This window comes from Equus caballus, chromosome 1 (genome assembly GCF_041296265.1).
Source record: "Equus caballus isolate H_3958 breed thoroughbred chromosome 1, TB-T2T, whole genome shotgun sequence".
NCBI lineage: Eukaryota > Metazoa > Chordata > Mammalia > Perissodactyla > Equidae > Equus > Equus caballus.
The window spans coordinates 9,605,903-9,628,206 of NC_091684.1; positions in this window are offsets into that span (position 1 = coordinate 9,605,903).

Here is a 22,304-nt window from a genome sequence, read left to right on the forward strand (position 1 = left end):
GGAGCAGGGGATCTGAGTGGGGCAGCATAACCACAATAAGCATCTTTTGCACTCAGCACAACTGAGACAAGTATCATAATACCTGGCTTTGCTGGCTATTAACAACAATGGGGAATACCCCCAGAAAAGCTATCAGACATAAGGGGGGGAAGGCTGCTCTTAAAGGGCCCAGGCACAAATTCACCCATTTCAGAAAGCAACCTAAAATCACCAGAAAGAAAGGTACAAAGTCCTTTGGTGAAAAGAGATTCACCTGATAGGCTCTGGGTGCATCTCAGTGAGAGGTGAGACCTCTGGTCTCTGAGACCACTCCCCCAGGGACTGAGACATTGGTGGCAGCCATTATTGTGACCTGTTCCATTGTGCTGACACAGACACTGGCAGATGCCACTGGGGTTCTTCCCCTGGCCTGTTAGCCCAAGGGTCTGCCCCACCTGCTAGAGCACTGATTTAATCCAGCTCAGCCGGGGCAGGCAGCCTGTCCTAGGGACTGGCCCCACCCAACAACAAGCCCTTAGGCAACTTGTGGGCCCACCTAGATGGGGTGCCTGGAACCTCTGCAACCAGGTGAGTGGGTCTGCCTCCATGGGGCAGAATGTGCATGAAAGGCAGGCCTGTGTGGGTGGAGTCTGTGGAGCCTCTGCAGTGGGGCAACTTCAGTGAATTGGGGCACATGCACTGGGCAGTAGTGTGTTGACAGGGTGTGTGACCCTGTAGGTGGTGTGGCCTGTCAGCTGCAGCAGACTTGTGCTTCTCTAACAGCCACATAGGAGATCAGCTCAACCTTCCAAAGCCTGAAACAATTAGGTGCTCCTATGCCTGGGGCCAGTCCCACTCAGCTACAACCCTGAGAGAGCTGACAACAGCCTTGCAGGCCAGAGGCCTACAGCAACTATAAGCCCCTGAGCCTAGCAACCAGCCATGCAGGGGTCTACTCACTAACAGAAAAACTACAATAGGAATGTGCTGTTAGATCTTGCAGCCAACTGTGCTGGGGCTCCCCACACCCAATAAAGTAACTGAAAGGACCATAGCAGCCACATGCAACTGAGCATTACAACCAGCTGGCCAGGGGGACAGCCTAGCTTCTCTGGGCACCTGCAGCAAGAACAACTCTGCTGCAACAGAAGAACATCCATAGAGCACACAGGATACATTCCTGGAACATTTGGAACTGGTGATGAGAGGGAAGCACACTGCTGGGCCTCATAAGACATCTCTTAGATAAAACCACATCACCAAGATTGGGAGACATAGCTGACCTGCCTAATACAAAGATATAAGCACAAAGAGGCAAAAATGAGGAGATAAAAGAATACATTCCAAGTAAGGGAACAGGACAAAACCCCAGAAAAACAACTAAATGAGAAAGAAATAAACAATCTACCTGACAAAGCATTCAAACAAAGAGTCATAAGGACACTCACTGATCTTGGAAGAATGGATGAACTTAGTGAGAACTTCAATAAAGAATTGGAATATATAAAAAAGAACCAACCATAAATGAAGACTACAATATTGGAAATGAAAAATTCACTAGAGGGATTCAATAGCAGAATAGATGATATAGAATAATGGATCAGCGAGCTGGATGAAAAACTAGAGGAAATCATCCAAGCTGAACAGACAAAAGTAAAAAGAATTAAAAAGAATAAGGACTGTCTAAGACACCCGTAGGACAATATCAAGGGCACTGACATCCATATTATAGGTGTCTCAGAAGGAGAAGAGAGAGACAAAGGGGCAGAGAATCTATTTGAAGAAATAATAGCTGAAAACTTTACTAACCTAGGGAAGGAAAAACAGACATCCAGGTACAGGAAGCACAGAGTGCACCAAAAAAGATAAACCCAAAGAAGCCCACACTAAGACACATTATAATAAAAATGTCAAGAATTAAAGATAAGAGAGAATCCTAAAAGCCAGAAGAGAAAGGCAACAAGTTACATACAAAAGAAACCCCATAAGGCTATCAGCTCACTTCTCAGCAGAAACTTTACAAGCTAGAAGGGAGTGGCATGACATGTTTAAAGTGCTGAAAGGAAAAACCCTACAGCCAAGAATACTCTACTCAGCAAGGTTATCATTCAGAATGGAAGGAGAGATAAAGAGTTTCCCAGACAAGCAACAACTAAAGGAGTTTATCACCAGGAAACCAGCTTTACAAGAAATAATAAAGGGATTTATTTAAGTGGAAAAGAGAAGACCACAACTAGGAATAAGGAAATTATCAAAAAAAAAAAAAAAAGCTATAAAATCACTAGTAAAGGCAAATATTCAGTAAAGGTAGCAGATCAACCATCTATGAAGCTAATATGAAAGTCAAAAAACAAAAGTACCAAATTTATCTATTTCGATGATAAGAGGGTAACAGAGACACACACACAAAAGAGGTTAGATAGGATATCAAAAAACATAAAATGTTGGAGGAGGGGAGAAAAAGAGTAGAGCTTTTAGCAAGAGGTCAAACTGAAGAGTCCCTCAACTTAATATTGATTACTATATAGGTAGGTTATTATATATGAACCTCATGGTAATCACAAGCCAGAAACATATAATAAATTCACAAAAAATTAAGAGAAAGGAACCCAAATATAATACTTAAGAAAGCCATCAAACCACAAGGGAAGAGAGCAAGAGAAGAAGAAAGGAACAACTGTTACAACACCCAGAAAAAAGTTTAAAAATGGCAATAAGGATATTTTTATCAATAGCTACTTTAAATGTCAACGTACTAAATGCTCCAATCAAAAAGCATAGGGTGGGCAATTGGATAAAATAACAAGACCTGTATGTATGCTGCATACAAAAGACATGCTTCAGACCTAAGGACACTCACAAACTGAAAGTGAAGGGATGGAAAAAGATACTCCATACAAATGGCAATGAAAAGAAACCTGAGGTAGCAATACTTATATCAGACAAAATAGACTTTAAAGCAAAAACCATAATAAGCGATAAAGAAGGGCTCTCCATAATGATAAAGGGAATGACCCAACAAGAGGATGTAACACTTGTAAATACACACAAAACATAGGAGCACCTAAATGTGTAAAGCAGTTATTAACAGACATAATGGGACATATTGACAATAACACAATAATAGTATGGGACTTTAACACTCCACTTACACCAATGGATAGATCATCCATGCAGAAGATCAATAAGGAAAACATTGGCCTTAAATGACACATTAGACCAGTTAGACTTAGTAGACATATACAGAATGTTCCAACCCAAAACCACAGAATACACATTCTTTCCAAATGCACAAGGAACATTCTCCAGGATAAATCACATTTTAGGCCACAAAACAAGTCTCAATAAATTTAAGAAGATTGAAATAATACCAAGCATCTTTTTTGACCACAATGGTATGAAACTGGAAATCAACCACAGGAAGAAAATTGTAAAAGCCACAAATATGTGGAGATTAAAGGAAATGCTACTGAACAATGACTGGGTCAATGAAGAAATCAAAGAGAAATAAAAAAATATCTGTAGACAAATGAAAATGAAAATACAACACGCCAAAATTTATGGGATACAGCAAAAGCAGTTCTAAGAGGGAAGTTGCTAGCAACGCAAGCCTACCTCAACAGAGAAGAAAAATCCCAAATAAGCAATCTAACAGTACACCTAAAGGAACCGGAAAAAGAAGAACAAAGCCCAAAATCAGTAGAAGGAAGGAAATAATAAAAATAAGAGCAGAAATAAATGAAATAGAGACTTAAAAAAACAATAGAAAAAATCAATGAAACTAAGAGCTGATTCTTTGAAAAGATGAACAAAAGTAACAAGCCGTTAGCTAGACTCACCAAGAAAAAAATAGAGGAGGCTCAAATAAATGAAATCAGAAATGAAAGAGGAGAAATTACAATGGACACCTCAGAAATACAAAAGATTATAAGAGAATACTATGAAAAGCTATATGCCAACAAATTGGATAATCTAGAAGAAGTGGATAAATTCTTAGAATTACACAATCTTCCAAAACTGAATCAAGAAGAAATAGACAATTTGAGTAGACCAATCACCAGTAAGGAGACCGAAACAGCAATCAAAAATCTCCCCAAAAATAAAAGTCCAGGACCAGATGGCTTCCCTGGTGAATTCTGCCAAACATTCAAAGAAGACTTAATACCTATCCTTCTCAAACTCTTGCAAAAAAATTGAAGAGGAAGGGAAGCTTCCTAACTCATTCTGTGAAGCCAACATTACCCTGATATTGAAACCAGAAAAGGACAAACCAAAAAAAGAAAATTACAGGCCAATATCACTGAAGAACAACAATGCAAAAATCCTCAACAAAATACTAGCAAATCGAATACAACAATACATTAAAAAGATCATACACCATGATCAAGTGAGATTTATACCAGGGATGCAGGGATGGTTCAACATCCACAAATCAATCAATGTGATACACCACATTAACAAAATGAAGAATAAAAATCACATGATCATCTCAATAGATGCAGAGAAAGCATTCTACAAGATACAGCATCCATTTATGATAAAAACCCTGAATAAAATGGGTAGAGAAGAAAACTACCTAAACATAATAAAGGCCATATATGAAAAACCCACAGTTGATATTCTCAATGGAGAAAAACTAAAGGCTATCCCTTTTAGAACAGGAACCAGACAAGGATACCCATTTTCACCACTCTTATTTAACATAGTATTGGAAGCCCTAGCCGGAGCAATCAGGCAATAAAAAGAAGTAAAAGGTAGCCAAATTGTAAAGGAAGAAGTTAAACTGTCACTATTTGCAGATAACATGATTTTATATATAGAGAACCCTAAAGAATCCACCAAACTTTTAGAAATAATAAATGAATATGGTAAAGTTGCAGGATACAAAATCAACATACAAAAATTAGTTGTTTCTATACACTAACAACAAAGTAGCAGAAAGAGACATTAAGAATACAATATCACCTACACTTGCAACAGAAAGAATAAAATACCTCAGGAATAAACTTAACCAAAGAGGTGAAAGACCTGTACACTGAAAACTATAAAACATTGTTGAAAGAAATAGAAGACACAAAGAAATGGAAAAATGTTCTCTTGGATTGAAAGAATTAACATAGTTAAAATGTTCATGCTGCCTAAAGCAATCTGCAGCTTCAGTGCAATCCCTATCAAAGTACCAATGACACTTTTCACAGAAATAGAAGAAAGAATCCTAAAATTTATGTGGAAGAATGAAAGACCCACCAATAACAAGAGGAATCTTGAGAGAAAAGAACAAAATTGGAGGCATCACAATCCCTGACTTCAAAATATGCTACAAAACTATAGTAATCAAAACAGCGTGGTACTGGCACAGAAACAGACACACAGATCAATGGAATAGAAACCAGAGCCAAGAAATAAACCCACACATCTACAGACAGCTAATTTTTGACAAGGAAGCCAAGAACATACAATGGAGAAAGGAAAGTCTCTTCAATAAATGATGTTGGGAAAACTGGACAGCCACATGTAAAAGAATGAAAATAGACCATTATCTTACACCATACACAAAAATTAACTCAAAATGGGTTAAAGACTTGAATGTAAGACCTGGAACCATGACACTTCTAGAAGAAAACATAGGCAGTATGGTCTTCAACGTTGGTCTTAGCAGCATATTTTCAAGTACCATGTCTGGGCAAGAGAAACAAAAGAAAAAATAAACAAATGGGACTACAGCAAACTAAAAAGCTTCTGCACAGCAAAGCAAACCATCAACAAAATGAAAAGAGAACCTAACAATTTGGAGAAGATATTTGCAAACTATATATCTGATAAGGGGTTAATATCCAAAATATATAAAGAACTCATACATCTCAACAACAAAAAACCTCAAAACCCAATTAAAAAATGGGCAAAAGATCTGAACAGATATTTATCCAAAGAAGATATACAGATGGCCAACAGGCACATGAAAAGATGTTAAACATCACTAATTATCAGGGCAATGTCAATCAAAACTACAATGAGATGTCACCTCACACTTATCAGAATAGCTATAATTAACAAGACAGGCAATCAGAAGTGTTGGAAAGGATGTGGAGAGAAGGGAACCCTTATACACTGCTGGTGGGAGTACAAACTGGTGCAGCCACTATGGAAAACAGTATGGAGATTCCTCAAAAAATTGAGAATAGAACTACCATACGACCCAGCTATTCCACCACTGGGTATTTATCCAGAGAATGTGAAAACACGAATGCATAAAGATATATGCACCTCTATGTTCATTGCAGCATTATTCACAGTAGCCAAGACTTGGAAGCAACCTAGGTGCCCATCAAGGGATGAATGGATAAAGATGTGGAATGGAGTACTACTAAATGAAATCTGGCCATTTGTGACAACATGGATGGAACTTGAAGGTGTTATGCTAAGCAAAATAAGTCAGAGGAAGAAAGTCAAATACCACATGATCTCACTCATAAATAGAAGATAAAAACAACAACAAACAAACACATAGTAACAGAGATTGGATTGGTGCTTACCAGAGGGGAAGGGGGAGGAAGGAGGGCGAAAGAGGCAACTAGGCACATGTGTGTGGGGATGGATTATAATTAGTCTTTGGATGGCGAACATGATGTAATCCATACAGAAATTGAAATATAATGATGTACATCCAAAATTTATATAATGTTATAAACCAGTGTTACCACAATAAAATATATAAATTAATAAATAAAGAAAAAACATTAAAAAAAAGAATGATATATCACAACTTGCAGGGTGTAGGAAAAGCAGCACTCAGAGGAAAATTTATAGCCTTAGCTATGAATGAGTTCAGTGTTCAACTCAAGTGTCTAGAAAAAACTTTGAAATGACTAAAAATATAGAGAAGAAAATGACAAATATAAGAGCAGAAATTCATAAAATAGAAAACAAAAGAATCAATTGTTATAGTTGAGAAACATATGAGCAGAGTTCTAGACTTTATTATGCTTTTTTATCGACATAAATAATTTCTTCAGTAAATGTAGGTACTGTCTTCCCTATCACATAATATATTCTATGCTTGTTTTGTTCACCATTTTATGTGCCTTTGACCAAGTTACTTAACTAATCTGAGCCTCTCCTTTCTCATCTGTCAAAGGAGGGGAAAAAAAACCCTCACAGGGCTGTTGCAAGAAACAAAAGATGTAATGTACTTGGAGTTCTTGCACAGTTCCTGGCACAGGGTGAATAGTCCATAAACACAGGGAGGTGTAATTATGAGTCATGGACTTGGCTCTGACACTGGAATGTAACCTGCCTGCCCAGCAGCCCCCGCCTCCATCACATCCCCCCAGTTCTCTGAAGGGTAGCACTTCACTCTGCTGGAAGGCACCAAAGAGCCAAGCTTGAGTGGGAAGGGGAAATCTGGCAAATGAGAATGTTAAGGACGGTCAACCAGATGATCAGTGCCGGGAATGAGCCTGGACTCTGACGAGGAGGCCAGTGCACCCATCCCTGCCCCGCCCGCTTTGTATTCCTTTTGCTGGAATTCTCTTCCCCCAGATCTTTGCACGACTCCCTTCTTTGAACATATGGGTCTTGACACAACGTTACCTCCTGTTCTGGCCATATTTGCCTGTTTGCCCCAGATCCACACCCCTCCTCCTCCTTCCCCTGCCCTGCTGTATATCACAGGGCTCTGGGGGAAAATGCGTTTTCCAGTCTTGCCTGCCCATTGGCTCTCGGTGAGGTTCAGCTGTTGGGAGGTATTGGCAGCAGACTGAAGGCGGGAGGAAGGGAGAAGCCAGGGTATTTCTAGTCCCTTCTCCCCCTCTGCCTCAGGGACCATCTCCAGCAGCTGTTCCATCTCCCTGTAGTCCAAATTCTCCTGGGCAGTCCTTCCCTCTGTGGTGCCCCTTCCTGTGCTCTGGGACACTACTCCTTCCTTTGGTCTCTCCACTAGGGTTGGCAGCCGCTGCCTGCCACTGCTAATCTCTCGTTGACTCACCATCCCGTTCGTCCTTTCTGCCCTTCTCTGTGTTTGTAACCAGTTCTCTGTATTAAAATCCTTCTCTTAAACTACCTGGTATGAGATCTGCTTTCTCGGTGGGCTCGATGTTAAATATCTAGTGTCAAATATCTGGGCTTCTGTAACTTTGCAATTACTATTACAATTCAGCCAATTTGGAATAACTCAAAGTTTTGAATTTCGTTGCCCAGAGCCCTGTTAATAAAAGTCAGAAATCATTGATCCCTTAGAGTGCTTTGTTCCGCTGGAAGGCCATTTGTCCTGGGGAGCCGCTGTCCCATTAGGTGCTCCAGCCTGTGCACTCATTAGGAAGAAATGGAACAGAGAGACCATCACTCAGATCCAGCAGTGACCTGACAATGTGGGCAGCTCCCACAATCCGTTCCAAATACCGACGAACACATAATTACAGCGTCAGAGGCCAGCAGACCTCAGCCAAGTTCATGGGAACCTGCCATTCCAAGCTGTCTCCAGCAGCACAGGGCAAGGCTGGAGCCTTCGCATTTTGAACTTTAAGGCAGCTACATACCAAGCGGTCATTTGCCTGCGGGTGCTCCACAAGCGTTAGAATTCTTTTGAAATATGCATTGGACACAGCATTTAGACAGCGTGTCTCACCCCATTGCCACTGCCTGCAGCTCAGAGCCCCCTCACTTCTGGTCCAGACCACTCCCCAGCTTCCTTCCAGGGCTCCTGCAGCCAGAATGCACCCCCACCCCCCACTCTTCCCCCTCCCACCCACCCTCCCCACCGCCATGAGCATGGCCTTTCCAAAGTGCTTGGAGGGCTGAATCACTCACCCACTTGAGACCCTTCAATAACTCCCGGGTGCTTTCAGGATCATTTCCTGGCTCCTTCGCTTGGCACTCAAGATCACCGCCTGGTCTGCCCCCGCCAGCATCTCTGGCCTTGACTTGAGCCATCCCATCTTTACGTGTGCCTTACACACCGCAGTTCTCGAGGTTTCCCCACTTTCCTGCTGGACTGTCCCTGCTCGTGCTGTTCCTCCCACCTAGAATATGCTTTCCTTCCTTCTTTGTCTGACACGAACTCATTCTTCTTTTTCTTCAGTTTTCAAATAAAATATTTGGTGTCTGAGAGATATAAAGAATATCCTACCAAGCTTAAGAAATAAAGTATATCAACTCAGTCAAAGCTTTCTGTAGCCCGTCCTAATCCCATCTCTCTTACTCCTTTCCCCCAGGGAACCACATTCTGAATTTGCTGTTCTATCAATCCTGTAAGACCTTCATATGTTTACAATGAAGGTATGTCTGCATCCCGAAGCGAGAGGCACTGTTGCTTAGAATATTTTAAAACTGTATATAAATGGCATCGTACTCTATGTGTGGTCCTATGACTTACACTTTTTGCCTAATATCACGTTTTTAAGATGTTCCATGTTTCTGCATGTGGCCTTAGTTCACTCATTTTCAGCACTGTATAATATTCCATCATGTGTGCGTGCCACCATCTGTGTGTTCACATCTGTTCTCTTGTTGAGGGACATTTTGCTTGTTTTCTTTCTTTTTTTGCTATTACAAACCTTACTGCTGTGAACACTATACACACATCTACTTGTACAAGTAGACCCCAAGGGCATCGTGCAGAAGCAGGATGGCGTTACAGGGCAAGCACATCTCCAGTTTTACTAGGTATTGTTGTCAAGCAATTTGCCAACATGTTTGGAGCACTTTACATGCTCACCAGTGGCACATGAAGAAAATCCCTTCAGTCTACATGGTGGCCTAAACTTTTTAATGGCACATTTTAAAGATTTTTGACAACAAATGGGTATGAAATAGAATCCCATCGTAGTTAGGATTTGGTGTTTCCCTGACAGAAAGTGGATGGCCCTGTTTCCCCTTGTGTGAAATGCCTGTTGGTAACTTTTTTTTAATGATCTTTTTTGGTGAGAAAGATTGGCCCTGAGCAAAAATCTGTTGCCAATCTCCCTCTTTTTGCTTGAGGAAGATTGTCACTGAGCTAACATCCATGCCCATCTTCCTCTATTTCACGTGGGATGCTGCCACAGCACGGCTCAACAAATGGTGCTAGGTCTGCGCCTGGGATCCAACCCTGCAAACTCCGGGCTGCCAAAGCAGAGTGCGTGAACTTAAAACACTTCACCACTGGGGCTGGCCCCATTATGAAGATTTTTAATTTATTCTCTTCATTGGGTTAGGTAAATTACTATCTTTTTCTAGATTGCTAAGAATTTTTATCATGAATGAGTGTCAAATTTTATCTAATGCCTTTTTCTGCTGTTAATGAGATGTTAATATACTTTAATTCTCTTAATCTAGTGAAATTAACAATAATTTGCTAATAAACTTCTTCACATTCTTAGGATAAACCCAACTTGACGATTATGCATTATTATTTTATAGGCATTGGTAGATTTGGATTGCTAATATCCTGTTAGGACCTTGCATGTAAACTTGTGAAAAATGTCAGCCAAGTGATTTTCCTTCTCATACTGTCCTTCCCTGGTTTTATTATCAAGGTTATACCAGCCTCACAAAATGGTCTCTCCTTTACTGTTCTCCAGAAGAGCTCTTGTAAGGTTGGAAGTAGAAGTTTGGTACAATTCTCTTATAAAACCATCTGGGCCTAGCAGGTGGGTTTTCAGCGGGCCCTAATCCAGCTCATTTAGGGATCATAGAACTACTCAGGTTTTCTATGTCCTCTTGGGTCAGTTTTGGTGAGTGAATTCATTAGGACTTAAGACTAAGCTCAGGTGTCATATCCTGTAGGAAACCTTCTGTGACCACCCCCTGCCCATATGTACCAAATTATCCTCCATTTAACTCCTACATAGCATTGACATTCATTCACTCAAAAAATATTGATTGAGTGTGTACCATATGTATATTTCTAGATGTTTGGGAAACAACAGTGAATAAAACAGGCAAAAATCCCTGTTCTTACAGAATGTATATCCTAGCAGGGGCAGGTAGGCAACAACAAAAAGAAATGAATGAATTATATGATATACTGTAGAGAAAAACCCAGAGCATCAAAGAAGGGGTCCCAGGGGCACCGAGGCAGGAAGGGCTGCGAGTTGTAACCCAGCAGTCAGAGAGGCCACTGTGGACATTCTTTCTATCGACTGAGTATCTACTAGGTCTTAGGTACTAGGACTATGTTGGAGACCTAAATAGATGATGTTCTTGCTTTTGTATTTATATCTTAGTGGGGAGACAAGTGAAAATTAAAAATCAAATAAATAAAAATTATAGCTATTGATGAAGGAAGTCAAGGGGCGCTTTGATAAAGAGAATAGGGGGATCCTGCACTGAGTGGGATGTTTATGGGAGACCTTTGAAAGGATGGCCTTGAAGTTGGGACTTAAAGAATGAGAAGGAGGCGGTTGTGCAGAGAGCCATATTGACATGATTGGTCCCGTCTTTTCCACTAGACTATGAGCTCCTTGAGGGAAGACACCATGAATTATTTATTTGGGGGTCCCCGACCTGGCACAAGGCCTGGCACATTGTAGGTGCCTGACAAGTGTGTGACTGAGCACACCACACATTTTGACAAGGAATCAAATGTAAGAGTTGAAAGACATTTGAAAGCCTATATGGGCCAGCGGGAAGGATCAGAGTTCATAAAGCAAATAGCTGACATCCATTCAACAAATACGGACAGTGCTCGGCACTGTGTGACAGGTTGTGAGGGAGACTGCCCCCTGAGGTGTCACAATCTAGAAAGGGAGGTATACTGGGTTTTTTCTCATTCAAGACAGAGTCTAGGCCTCAAGCAGCCCCAGTACAGAGAGGCTGGTGTGTGGGATGGCAGCAGGCCAGGAGCTGTGCCCCCAAACAGTCAGCGTTGCACAGCCCGGGTGTGCGTGGCCCATGGGATGGAAAAGTGGATGTGATGTGAGAGCTGCCCTGGATCCTCTTCGGCCCAGGCCTTGGAGACAGATTTGAGCAGCAACCAGACTCCACTGGAGGATGAGCCCACAGGGCACATTGGCTGGGTTCCTTGCCGACGGCAGGACATGAGCCGACTATGTTGAGAAGACAGCCTCTGCAGGCATTGCCCTAGCATCTAGACCCTGATTCCAACATATTCAAAACCACTGGGGATGTTCTCCGGGCCATCCAGCCATTTCAACTGTGTAAGCATTTCTGCCCTGTCTCGGGGAGTTTGATAGGATTAATGGGTTGATTTGCACTCTGAGAGGGAGAAAAATGTCCTTCTCTGGGATGTGTCATCAAAACAGTGACAGCATTTGGAATTAATTGGGCAGGTCCATGTTTCTTCATTTCCTAGCAGTGCCCAAGTGGCATTTTCTGCTAGTTTGCTACATGCAACCCTTCTCAGAGGGGTCAGAAATGTTTTTATGTGCTTGGGTGTCTGTATCATTCAGCTAATGCTTCACGAGGGAAGCTGACATTTGGAGGAATCCGGAAAACAAGCTTTAAAAATACTTAAATAATAACAACGCTTTGCTTCAATATTTACCTACACTTTGTAAGCGTGGATTTCTGAGACCTTAGAACCTGCTAATTTCTTCCAGATGCTATTCGGTAGGTAAAATATATATTGAAAATAACAGAACTCTCCTGAAACAAAAATTGAAAAGGAATCTCCAGCTGCTATAAACAAACTAAGTAATTGACAACCTAGGACAGAATCTAAAGAATTACAGATGTACGGGGTCAAGCAGGTAGCTTCTCAAATACTCTAGTTATTAACTGTCACTGCTCAGTCAAAACCTCTTCTTTGCCCACAAACCACCTCCTAATTGCTACCGGAAGCATTCGGGGCCACACGAATGCCCTGGAAGGCTGGGAGAAAATCCATCTGGATCCTCTCTCAGGAGGGACCTTTACTGCCCACCTCATGCTGGGCGCTGTAGCCCCCCCCGTGCCGGTTCTCAGAGGCTCTGGGCTCTGGCACTTTCCTGGCTTGACTGGTAGAGCAGCAAGTGAACAGCAATGCCATAATAAGGGACAGTCTTCAGACAAACTTTCAAAAGAGAGTCTATGATGCTTTTCTTACTTTTTCCAAGTTTTCTCCGTTTTACCTCGCAACCGCCAACAACTGATCTCCTTAGGAAGCTCATCTGCCTTTTCTTCTACCTGAACTTAGTGGGAGCTTTTGACTCCTTAAAGAGTTTTATAAAAGAGGCTTTATAAATGAAAATTAAACCAACAAAACTCTGTCCCTCTGTGCAGAGTCAGGATCTTGGTTTCCCTTCTTCCCTGGGCTCGCTGTTGCCATGCCCTTGCTATTTTTCAAATCGGTCTTCAACTTCACCGTTCTTCAGCCGCTTGTCTTGGTCAGGGTTTGTCAAACAGTGTTACCCCTTTCCTCTGATGGGGAAACTAAGGCCTCAGGAATTCGGTTCCTCATCTATCCTTGCTCCTATTTTCTCCTCTTTGTCAGTCCCCACTGCCATTGCTGTAGATCAGACGTCACCATCTTGTCATCTTGCACTTGGAGTCCACAGTAGTCCCATCCCTGGCCTCCGTGCCTCCAGCATTATCTGTCTCCGTTCCTCTGTGAAGGACAGCCAAGGAGCTGTCCTCACTGCGGCAGCCGCAGCCCACGTTTCTTCCACAGTAGCAGATGGAACTCCGTGTAGTAATCAACCCAGGACAGGAGGGCAGGAGTGGGTCTCAGTCAGAGCTGTCGCCTCGTTTGTCTGCACCAGCTAGACATCCAGAAAGGGCCTCAGTGAATGGTTTGAACTTACATGTAAGCAAATGCAGAAGAAAAATCTAAAGATGGAATGAGGTTCTCAAGTTTCCTTGGCTAGTTGGGGGCGGCGCTGAGGGGAGAGACCAGGGCCCCGACTCCTGGTTTAGGACCCTCCAGTCCCATTGTGACTCCTCTTCGGTTCCCTTGGAGCTGTGTGTTCCATTATCTTGCTTTACTTTTCATGAAGCGGTATTTGTCAAACATGTGCTTTCTTTATTTTGCTGTTAAAATCCGGGGATAGAATTAAAATGTTTTTTGCACCCATCAATTTATAAAAGGGCATTTAAAAAGTGATTGGTGGTGAGATCATGATGCTCTGGGTGAAGGGAAACCCCACCGAGTGCCTGCCTCAGAACTTGCCTTTACCTGCGACTGGGCCTAGGAGATGCCCGGCGGGGGCAAGGCCTCTCTCCTCTCGCTTCTGAGAGTGTAACTCACTCAGCACCCCTACCCCAGAAGCCAGATGCTCCGTGGGACACCTGGCACCATGGCCCTGAGCCGGCACGACTCTGGCAGTTTCGGCAGGCCTGCAGTGTTGCTTGCTGTGGGATCACCAGCTGGCCCTCCCGCCACGCTAGCCCCTGCCCCATGGCCCAGGATCCAGCATTGCTCCCGCAGGTAACCACAGCCCCATCCTCTCCCTCCTCCCCAAGCTGGCTCTGTCTAGGTATTTCATATTGGAACAATGCTTTTCTTTTTCCTTCCAAGATGATAGATCGGGGGATTAAACTGACTGGTGGTTTGGAAAGTCTACCAATGTTCAAAATATGTAAAAATACTCCAGCAGGTTTCAATGGTGCCGTTTCCTTCAAAACCAAGCCGGGAAGGCGGTGGGCGCTACATAAACATTTGTGCAGTGCGTAACGAAAACGTCAAACCCTTGAACCACGGGCAGGAAAAATGGTCACACGGTAGCTGAATTCTGAATTCTCTATTTTAGCTTGTTCTGGCTTTAAGAAAAGTGCATGTGCCAATGTTAATGTTTAATATCTAGGAGCTTCCAAGTTTCAGCCTGAGGCTAACTAGAAATATCAGTGGCTCTGGAGAGATTTGACAAAGTGACAGCAGAAAAGGGGAGGAATGTCTTCCGCCCGCGGGTCTGCAGGGAAATCCCAGGATGCTGAGTGAAATGCTGTCAGTGATGGTGTTTCAAAAGCCTTTTTCCTTATTTAATTTTTTGTGCTATTTGCTTTCCTCCATTATCTTCTGATTTCACTCTCATGACTTCCAGGCTCCCATCATTCCTCCTTATTTCCTATTTTCTGGGTTCATTTCAGTCCCCCAGAGACTAAACTGCACAGTCCATTTCTGGCTGTCGTCCAGGGAGCATGGAGGGGCTGGGAGAGGAGTAAAAGAGAAAGCAGAAAGCCACCGAGAGGAAGGGGGACAGGAAGAAGAGCTTTCTACCTGCTCCCCCGACGTCCGAAGGGGGGGGGGTCACTGGGGCCTCCCCCTGCAGCAGCTTCAGCCCCACACGCAGTGGGGCCACAGTTGGGAGAATGTTACTGGCCTGGCATTTGATGTTCTGGCCATGAGCTCCCAGTAACTGTGCACAGACTCAAACCCTTTCCACACCCTAAGGCCTTGGTATGCTCCGCATTCCTGGGTGGCTGCCTCAGTTTCCCCGCTCAGCACTCCAGGTCTTAGCCCCCTCCTGAAACCTGTCCTGAGCTGCAGGCTTCTTGGCTGGAACCTAACCAGTGTCTTAGCGCCCCTTTGGTTCTTCTCCACTCCCCGGCCTGGGCCTCCTTCACAGCAGAGTTACTTTCCAAAGTCCCTTTAAATGTTCTTCTGACCCCAGGAGACTAGTTTAGGGCTCTGAGGTCCCTGTGCATCTCACACTCAGGCCCATATTGTGTGTGTGTGTGTGCATACTGTGTGCGTGTGTTTGAGGCTGCCAAGTCCTCCTTTTCTCCATCCTTCCACTTCCAGGGAAGAAGCAGTGTCCCCAGCATGAAAGGAGAGAGCTGCCACCTCTCTCAAGTGTCCTGGAGATAAGGGGGTGCTTGGCACGGGATGGCTTCTCTCCCAGCGCTCTGGGGCAGGGGCAGAGAACAGCATCTGCAGCACTTGAGTCCTGGTCCTGCTACTCCTGTGTGCGTGTGACCCTGTGCAAGGTTCCTAACCTCTCGGGCTCAGATAGCACACCTGTAAAGCACCACACTGCTGACAACCTGCTTCTCAAGGCCGCTGTGAGACGAGAGGCCCTGGCTGTGGACGGCACCGGGTCACTGTCTGCCTTCCAGGCTGAGCTCCTGGACAGCCACACAGAAGCTTCAGCTCCTCCAGCCTCGGAATCAGGCAGGTTAGTCACAAACAGCTTCCCCTTTGGAGACTAGGAATGGCTGTTTGTAAACAGAGAGCTGAGAAACGGTGGCCCAGAGCTCTCAGAGCCGAGGCAAGGCCCTCAAGAGGAGTCTGCTGGGCCTGGCTGTCTCCCTCACTCCCTGCGCCCCGGCACAAAGGCCTGGATCCCGGTGGCGTGGGCCTCTTTCTTTAACAGTAAAAGGGACCAGTGCAAGTGGGTGGAACTCCTTTGAAGAAACACATCCTAAAGTCCTCGGTGCTTCTGGAACCATCTCGGGAGGATTTGTGGGGTGACTCAAAGTTGCAGCAAGAGTCATAATTGGAAACTCTTTTATTACATTAATTATCCTCTTGGAGATGAGAGCAGCGGCTTCCCAGGAAGCTTTTAACGTCCTGCATTGCGGCCTGGATGGCTCAGGGCTCCACACGGAGGGAAGGAGGCTCGTCAATCATACAGGGCCCGAGGGTGGTGGAGGCGGCTCTGGTGGGAGCCTGGGGACTGACGGTGGAGGCTCAGACCATAATGCACCCGGAGAGGGAGGAATATGGCTCGTCTCCAGGCCACCCCTCCTGGCTTTGCACCACCTAGGCTGTGCCTCCCCTGGGGAGTGAAAAATAATCATTTGAGTAGTGAAGGTTGAAAGCAAACATAATTGTTGGGAAGCTGTGCAAAATGGGGCTAGTTAATGTGTGAAACAGAGAAGGAAGGCCTTGTTTCCCCTGGCTTGCCAGGCCTCCAGCTCACACGTGCTGATGCTGGAGTTTGGGTGGTTCGTGCTGGAAAAGCCGTGGAGAGTGTCTAATCCATGCCTTCAATTTATGGATTAGGATGCACAGAAGGAGAATACGACCCTCCCAAGGTCACACAGCAAGTAGGGAGAGAGTAAGATGTCGTGGAATAGAGAGGCGCACAGAGGGGCTGCCTGGGGGGAGCCTGGGAGGTTGGGTGGGGAGAGAACTCGGTTTACCCCTTCTAGGTTTTGTGGCATCACAAACCTGGGGCACTGAATGCCTGCTGCTCCTCCTCCCAGGCAGCCCTTTAAGGGCAGCCGAGACCCCCACGGCTTGCCTCCTGCTTCCATTGAGCCTGCCTTGAGCATTTGGGAGGACCAATGAGACAGGAAGAGGGAGGAAGGAGGTGGGCGGGGTGGGTACAGCAGGGAGAGGAGACAGACAAAGGATGTGATGGGCAGGCCTGGGCAGAGGAGGGGGCCCACCTGTGCCCACTGTAAGGGGCGGGTGCCGCATAAGCATCTCTGGCATTCACTGAGCACTTTGCCCTCTCTGGGCTGTGCCACCCTGTCTGGGTAACAAAGGGCATTGGACCTCCTGGCACCCAGACTCTCCTGGGCAGGCATTCACCAATTCCATCCTCTCTGGGGGTTCCAGATGGTTCTCAGCCCCTCCAATCCCACCCCTGCCCCCAGGAAGTAGAGAGCTCACTCTTGACCCCCATCTCCCCATCAACACCCCCACCCCCACGAGGAGGGGAGGGGGCCCTGCATCAGCCCTGGGGGTCAGAGTCAGAAGCGTTGATGCGCTTTCTGTCCACCGTGGGGATTGGCCTCAGTTTTAAACACACACTGTTTAGAAATTTTCTGGGTGTGTTTTTAATCGTCTTCAAGTGGTGGTAACAGCTGAGCATCCTGCCCTGTGGGAAACACTCCGGGGCAGGCGGCCTGGACACAGCCTGCTGGTGCTGCTTGGGCCTCCTCGGCCACCTTGAGGCTTGCTTTGTCATCTCTTTCCCCAGAAGAGGAAACCGAGGCCCGGAAATGGCAGCAACTGGCCACAGTCACAGGGTAGTGGGTGGCAGGGCTGGGACTGCAGCCCAGGTCCTTGGGTCCTAAGCCTTTCCCTACACCTGAGAAACATGGGGCTGGTAGGCCCTCCCAGAGCCTCTGAGAGCAGTCTGCAGACACTGTCCTCGGCCTTGTCACCACAAATGACTCTCAGTCCTGCTGGCTGCCTCCTGCTACTCTAGGACCAGGGCTTCTGCAGCCCCACTGGTCTCGTGGGGTGGGCGAGGCTGGCCATCCTACTGCCTGGCCACGGAGGCCCCATGATGGAGCTTGGGAGGCTGGAGGCTGGGCTTGGCTCTGTCCTGGGAGGGGAAGATGGCGGCAGAGGGAGTGCACATGAGAGCTGCTTCTGGACAAAGGACTCGGGCCTTCCTGAAGAAATGCAGCCACTTGGTCCTACTGACTATCTGAAAAAATCACTGTCTTGCCTAAAACCCCCAGAGGCCTTTCTTTCTCCATTGTCCTTGGATCCTGGACTGAGTCCTCAGCATGGCCTGGGGGCTGCACTTAGGGCTGGAGCCTCCTCTGTGCCCGCACTCACCTGGCCCCACCGGGCCCTGAGCACCCAGCCCCACCACTCCTTTCTGTGCCTCTGCCGACCCCTCCTCTCCTTTGCAGCCCAGCCGTCTGCACCTTACTGAGAGGGACAGAGCCAGCAAAGCAGCATGCAGCTCAGAGGAGGAGACCGAGGGCCTCCAGCCCGCCCTGCTGCCATGGTCCTGAGGGTGGCTCTGCTGGGGTTTCCTCCCAGCCCTTGGTAAGGCCAATGTCCAGCCAGGCATCCTGGTGTCAGGGAGCCCGTGAGCGCCCCAAACCACAGCTGGCCAAGGCCATGGCTAAATCCCCAGACACGAGAGCCTGTCAGGTGAGGGAACAGGAGTGGTGACCGGGACCTTACAGGGAAGAGGACAAGATGAGGGCCTGGGGAGGGCTGACAGCTGGCCAGTGCTACAAGGAAGGGCGGCTGGAGGGCTCGGCGTCTGGGAATCTTCCAGGGGGTCATGCAGGGGCTGGGGATATTGAGGCGGATGATCATTTCAGGGCTGGAGCAGCTGCGGGGGAAGCGCCCTCTGGGGTCTGCCGAATGCACGCTGTGCAGATTGGATGAATCACCCGGCATTTATTTCTGCAAGTGGTTCTGCTGCTGGATGGGCCTCCTGGGGTGAACTCAGGGTACGGTGAGGCTAGCCCAGCCCTGACTCACTGGCTCACTTCAGGCCCTTGTCACTTACTTAAGAGAACGTCCTGAGGGCCCGGCCTGTCCAAGGAGACAGAGTTCCCCAGGGCCAGGGTGCCTTGGGCTTCTCCATCAGGGACTTGCTCTGAAGGGGACGCCTTGGGAGACATCATGGATGGCAGGGCTGGGAGATCTGTCTGGTTGCTGCGCAGTGAGAACCTGTGCCACACTGTATGGCCTTCAGCGATCTCTGAACCTCTCTGAATCTTAGGCAACCTATTTTAGAGAGAAAAATACATTGATGTTTGGGTCTGCTCAGAAGAGAACATCGCACCCCATTCCTCTTGGGGAAAATCCTCTCCAGTTACTGGCTCTGGGGATACCGCTGAAGAGAAATTCCGGTCTTCGATGGCATCTGAAAACACTTGGCACAGTGTCGGCCATAGAGAAGGACTTGGTGAACACAGCAAATGCAGGCAGAGCTGTCCTTTTCTCTCCACTGGCCCCTCCTCTGTCCACACGGGGTCAGGGGAGAGGAGGCAGAGCTCGACCCTGCACCCACTGAGGCCGGGGGCCACAGCGCCCAGCAAGCACCGCGTGGAGGAAAATGTGACGGAGGGGCGGAGTTCTGATGTCCAGTATGGATTTTGCATCCAGCTCACCCTGCAAGGCTGCCTCTGGGCTTCCTGTGCTTTGTCCTGCCCCACAGGGTGAGCGTGGAGGTCTCAGGTCATGTCTGGTGTCTTCGCCGTAAGCATCTTTGCTGTAGACATCTTTGCCGAGAGCATTTTCCCCGCGAACAACTTCGCCGCTAATTGGCCGTCAGGCAATTTTGCCGTAAAAGAGAAAATGACGGTTGACAGATTGGTTTCGTTTCTCCATCGGCTGCAGTACTCCCATTTCTCTATTACAAAAGTCTTAGCTCCACAGTCCTGTAGAACTTTGGAACATCCACGAGCGGACGTGTGACAATACGCCAAGAACAAACAGCAGTGGAGAAGACTTTTCACAGTGCAATAGTGTTAGAAATATGCATTCTAGTATTTGACACTCTTCCTTCTCTTAATGGAGGAAGAAATTTTAGCGAAAAAGAAAAAGTGTGATGGATGCCAAATGAGGAGACAATCAACAAGCAAAAAGAAAACGTACAATACTATGGCAGAGACCTGGAAGACAGTTACTTAGGGACAAACCACAAAAGGAGATCAGTTGCTTACACAGTGCTGCCGTGACTCTACACACATTTTAAATGTATTCAAATATTGTGCATTTATTTCACAATAAAGTCTTTTTAATTTTAGCATTAATTTTTCATGTTTCATTATTTTTTTTAATGTTGCTCTTTTGTTTTTCGTTATTTTATCTTTTAGGGCAAAATGACCTTACAAGCTAATTAGTTACACAGGGAAAAGGTTTGGGGCAAAGATGTCTACAGCAAAGACGCTGATGGCAAAGGTGCCCAGGTCTCTCTCAGGCACCTTCCCGAGGCTCTACCCCGACAGCTGGCATCTGCTGCTGTCCCAGAGTGTGGACTGGATGCGCGTAGGGGTGACGGGGCAGGCAGCCTCAGGGCCTTTCTCGGGAAGGCTGGGGCACAGACGTTGCGCATCAGCTCGCTCTGGGGAAGAGGCTTTCGTGAGTGTGCTCAGCTCAGAGACCAAAGGCAGACCAGGGCTCTGTAGCTAAGAGGCCACACAGCCAAACTCAAAATGGGAAATAAATTTGGTGCCTGGCAAGAATACCACATTAAAGGGTAATTTTTCTCCTGTTATAAATCCATTAGGAAATTAAAAATCTGGGCTGTGACTTTAAAATATGGAATAGAATTTTCTCCAGTGTCCCCTAGGTCATTTTTTTCCTGAGTAAATGCTGAAATCTAATGAATCTAAATCCCCTCATTGAGGGTAATGGGCCCAGGGGTGGCGGCTGCTCCTTTGCTGTTCACTGACTTGCAGCTAGGATCTTATTTTCAGAAACGTTAACGTCAAATCTGACAGTTTGCCCTGGGCTGGAACTGAGAGCTGTGCTCACAAGTGTTAAGAAACACCTACTGCGTGCCAGGACCCTCTGGGCACCGAGCCGGGGAGCGGAGGGGGAGGGCAGAGAGCCAGGCGGCTCAGAGATGGGTGAGGTCGGCTCGGATGCTCCAGCCCACAGCGGGTTTGGGAGACAGACAGGAGAGAGACAGTGCAGAGAGAGTGTGACAAAGGTGCATGGCAACAGGGCAAGTTAGGGTTCACCCAGGTCTAGTTAGTCTCCAACTAGGGATGTTAGTATACAACCAGGACTAGTTAGTGTACAGCCAGAAAAATTACTGTATATCCAGGGAAGCGAGTGTACAACCAGGTCAAGTTAGTGTACAAGGACAAGCTGGTGGATAACCAGGATAAATTAGTGTCTCCGGAGTGTGCAACGGAGACAAGTTAGCGTATAATCAGGGAAGTCAGCACATAACCAGAGAAATTAGCGTACAACCAGGTCAACTTAGCGTCCAAACGAGGAAGTTAGTGTACAACAGGAGAAGTTAGTGTACCACAAAGACAAGTTAGTGTACCACACGCAAAGCCTCTAGCACGCCACCAACGCAGAAATCAGGCTTTCAGCAAAGCGGGGTCTGGAGGGTCGTGAGCTCGGGGGCCGGAGCCGGAGGTAGTGAGAGGCTCTGCAGGTCCACACTGCGCTCCGCGGCTCTTCCCTCAGCGTCTGCGCTTCCAGTGCGGCCGGGTCAGGGAGCAGGAGCCGCTCTGCCCCAGGGGCTATGCCGTGGAGAGCGGCGGGGAGAGCAGAGCAAAGGCCCGCCGGAGGCCTGCAGCCGGGGCTCAGAGCCCGCAGACGGCCACAGAGCTGTGTGAGCTCAGGCTCAGTGACGATCTTAGAGCCAGGAAACTGCAGTCTTCTACTGATGGCAGAACCCAAGAGGCACATGCAAATGTATCCAGGTTTTTGACCAAAGTGGTTGAAATTTTAAAACTCACGTCCTCAGGGTGAACATCACTGACCTGAGGTATTTGATTGAATTTGACACACATTCTCCAACCGTGCTGATGAGTGTGAGTGTGCGTGTGGGGTGTGCATGTGTGTGCGGTGTGATATGTGTATGTGTGTTCAGTGTGTGGGGGGTGTGATATGTGAGTGTTGTAGTGTGTATGTGTGATGTGTATGTTAGGTGTTGTAGTATGTACTGTGTGTGGTAGTGTGTATGTGTGTGTGTTGTATGTGTGCATATGTGTGGGGTGTGTGTGTGGTGTGTGTGGTGTGTGTGGTATGTGTGTGTGGTATGGAGGGGGTGTGTGTGATGCGTGAGTGTGTGGTGTGG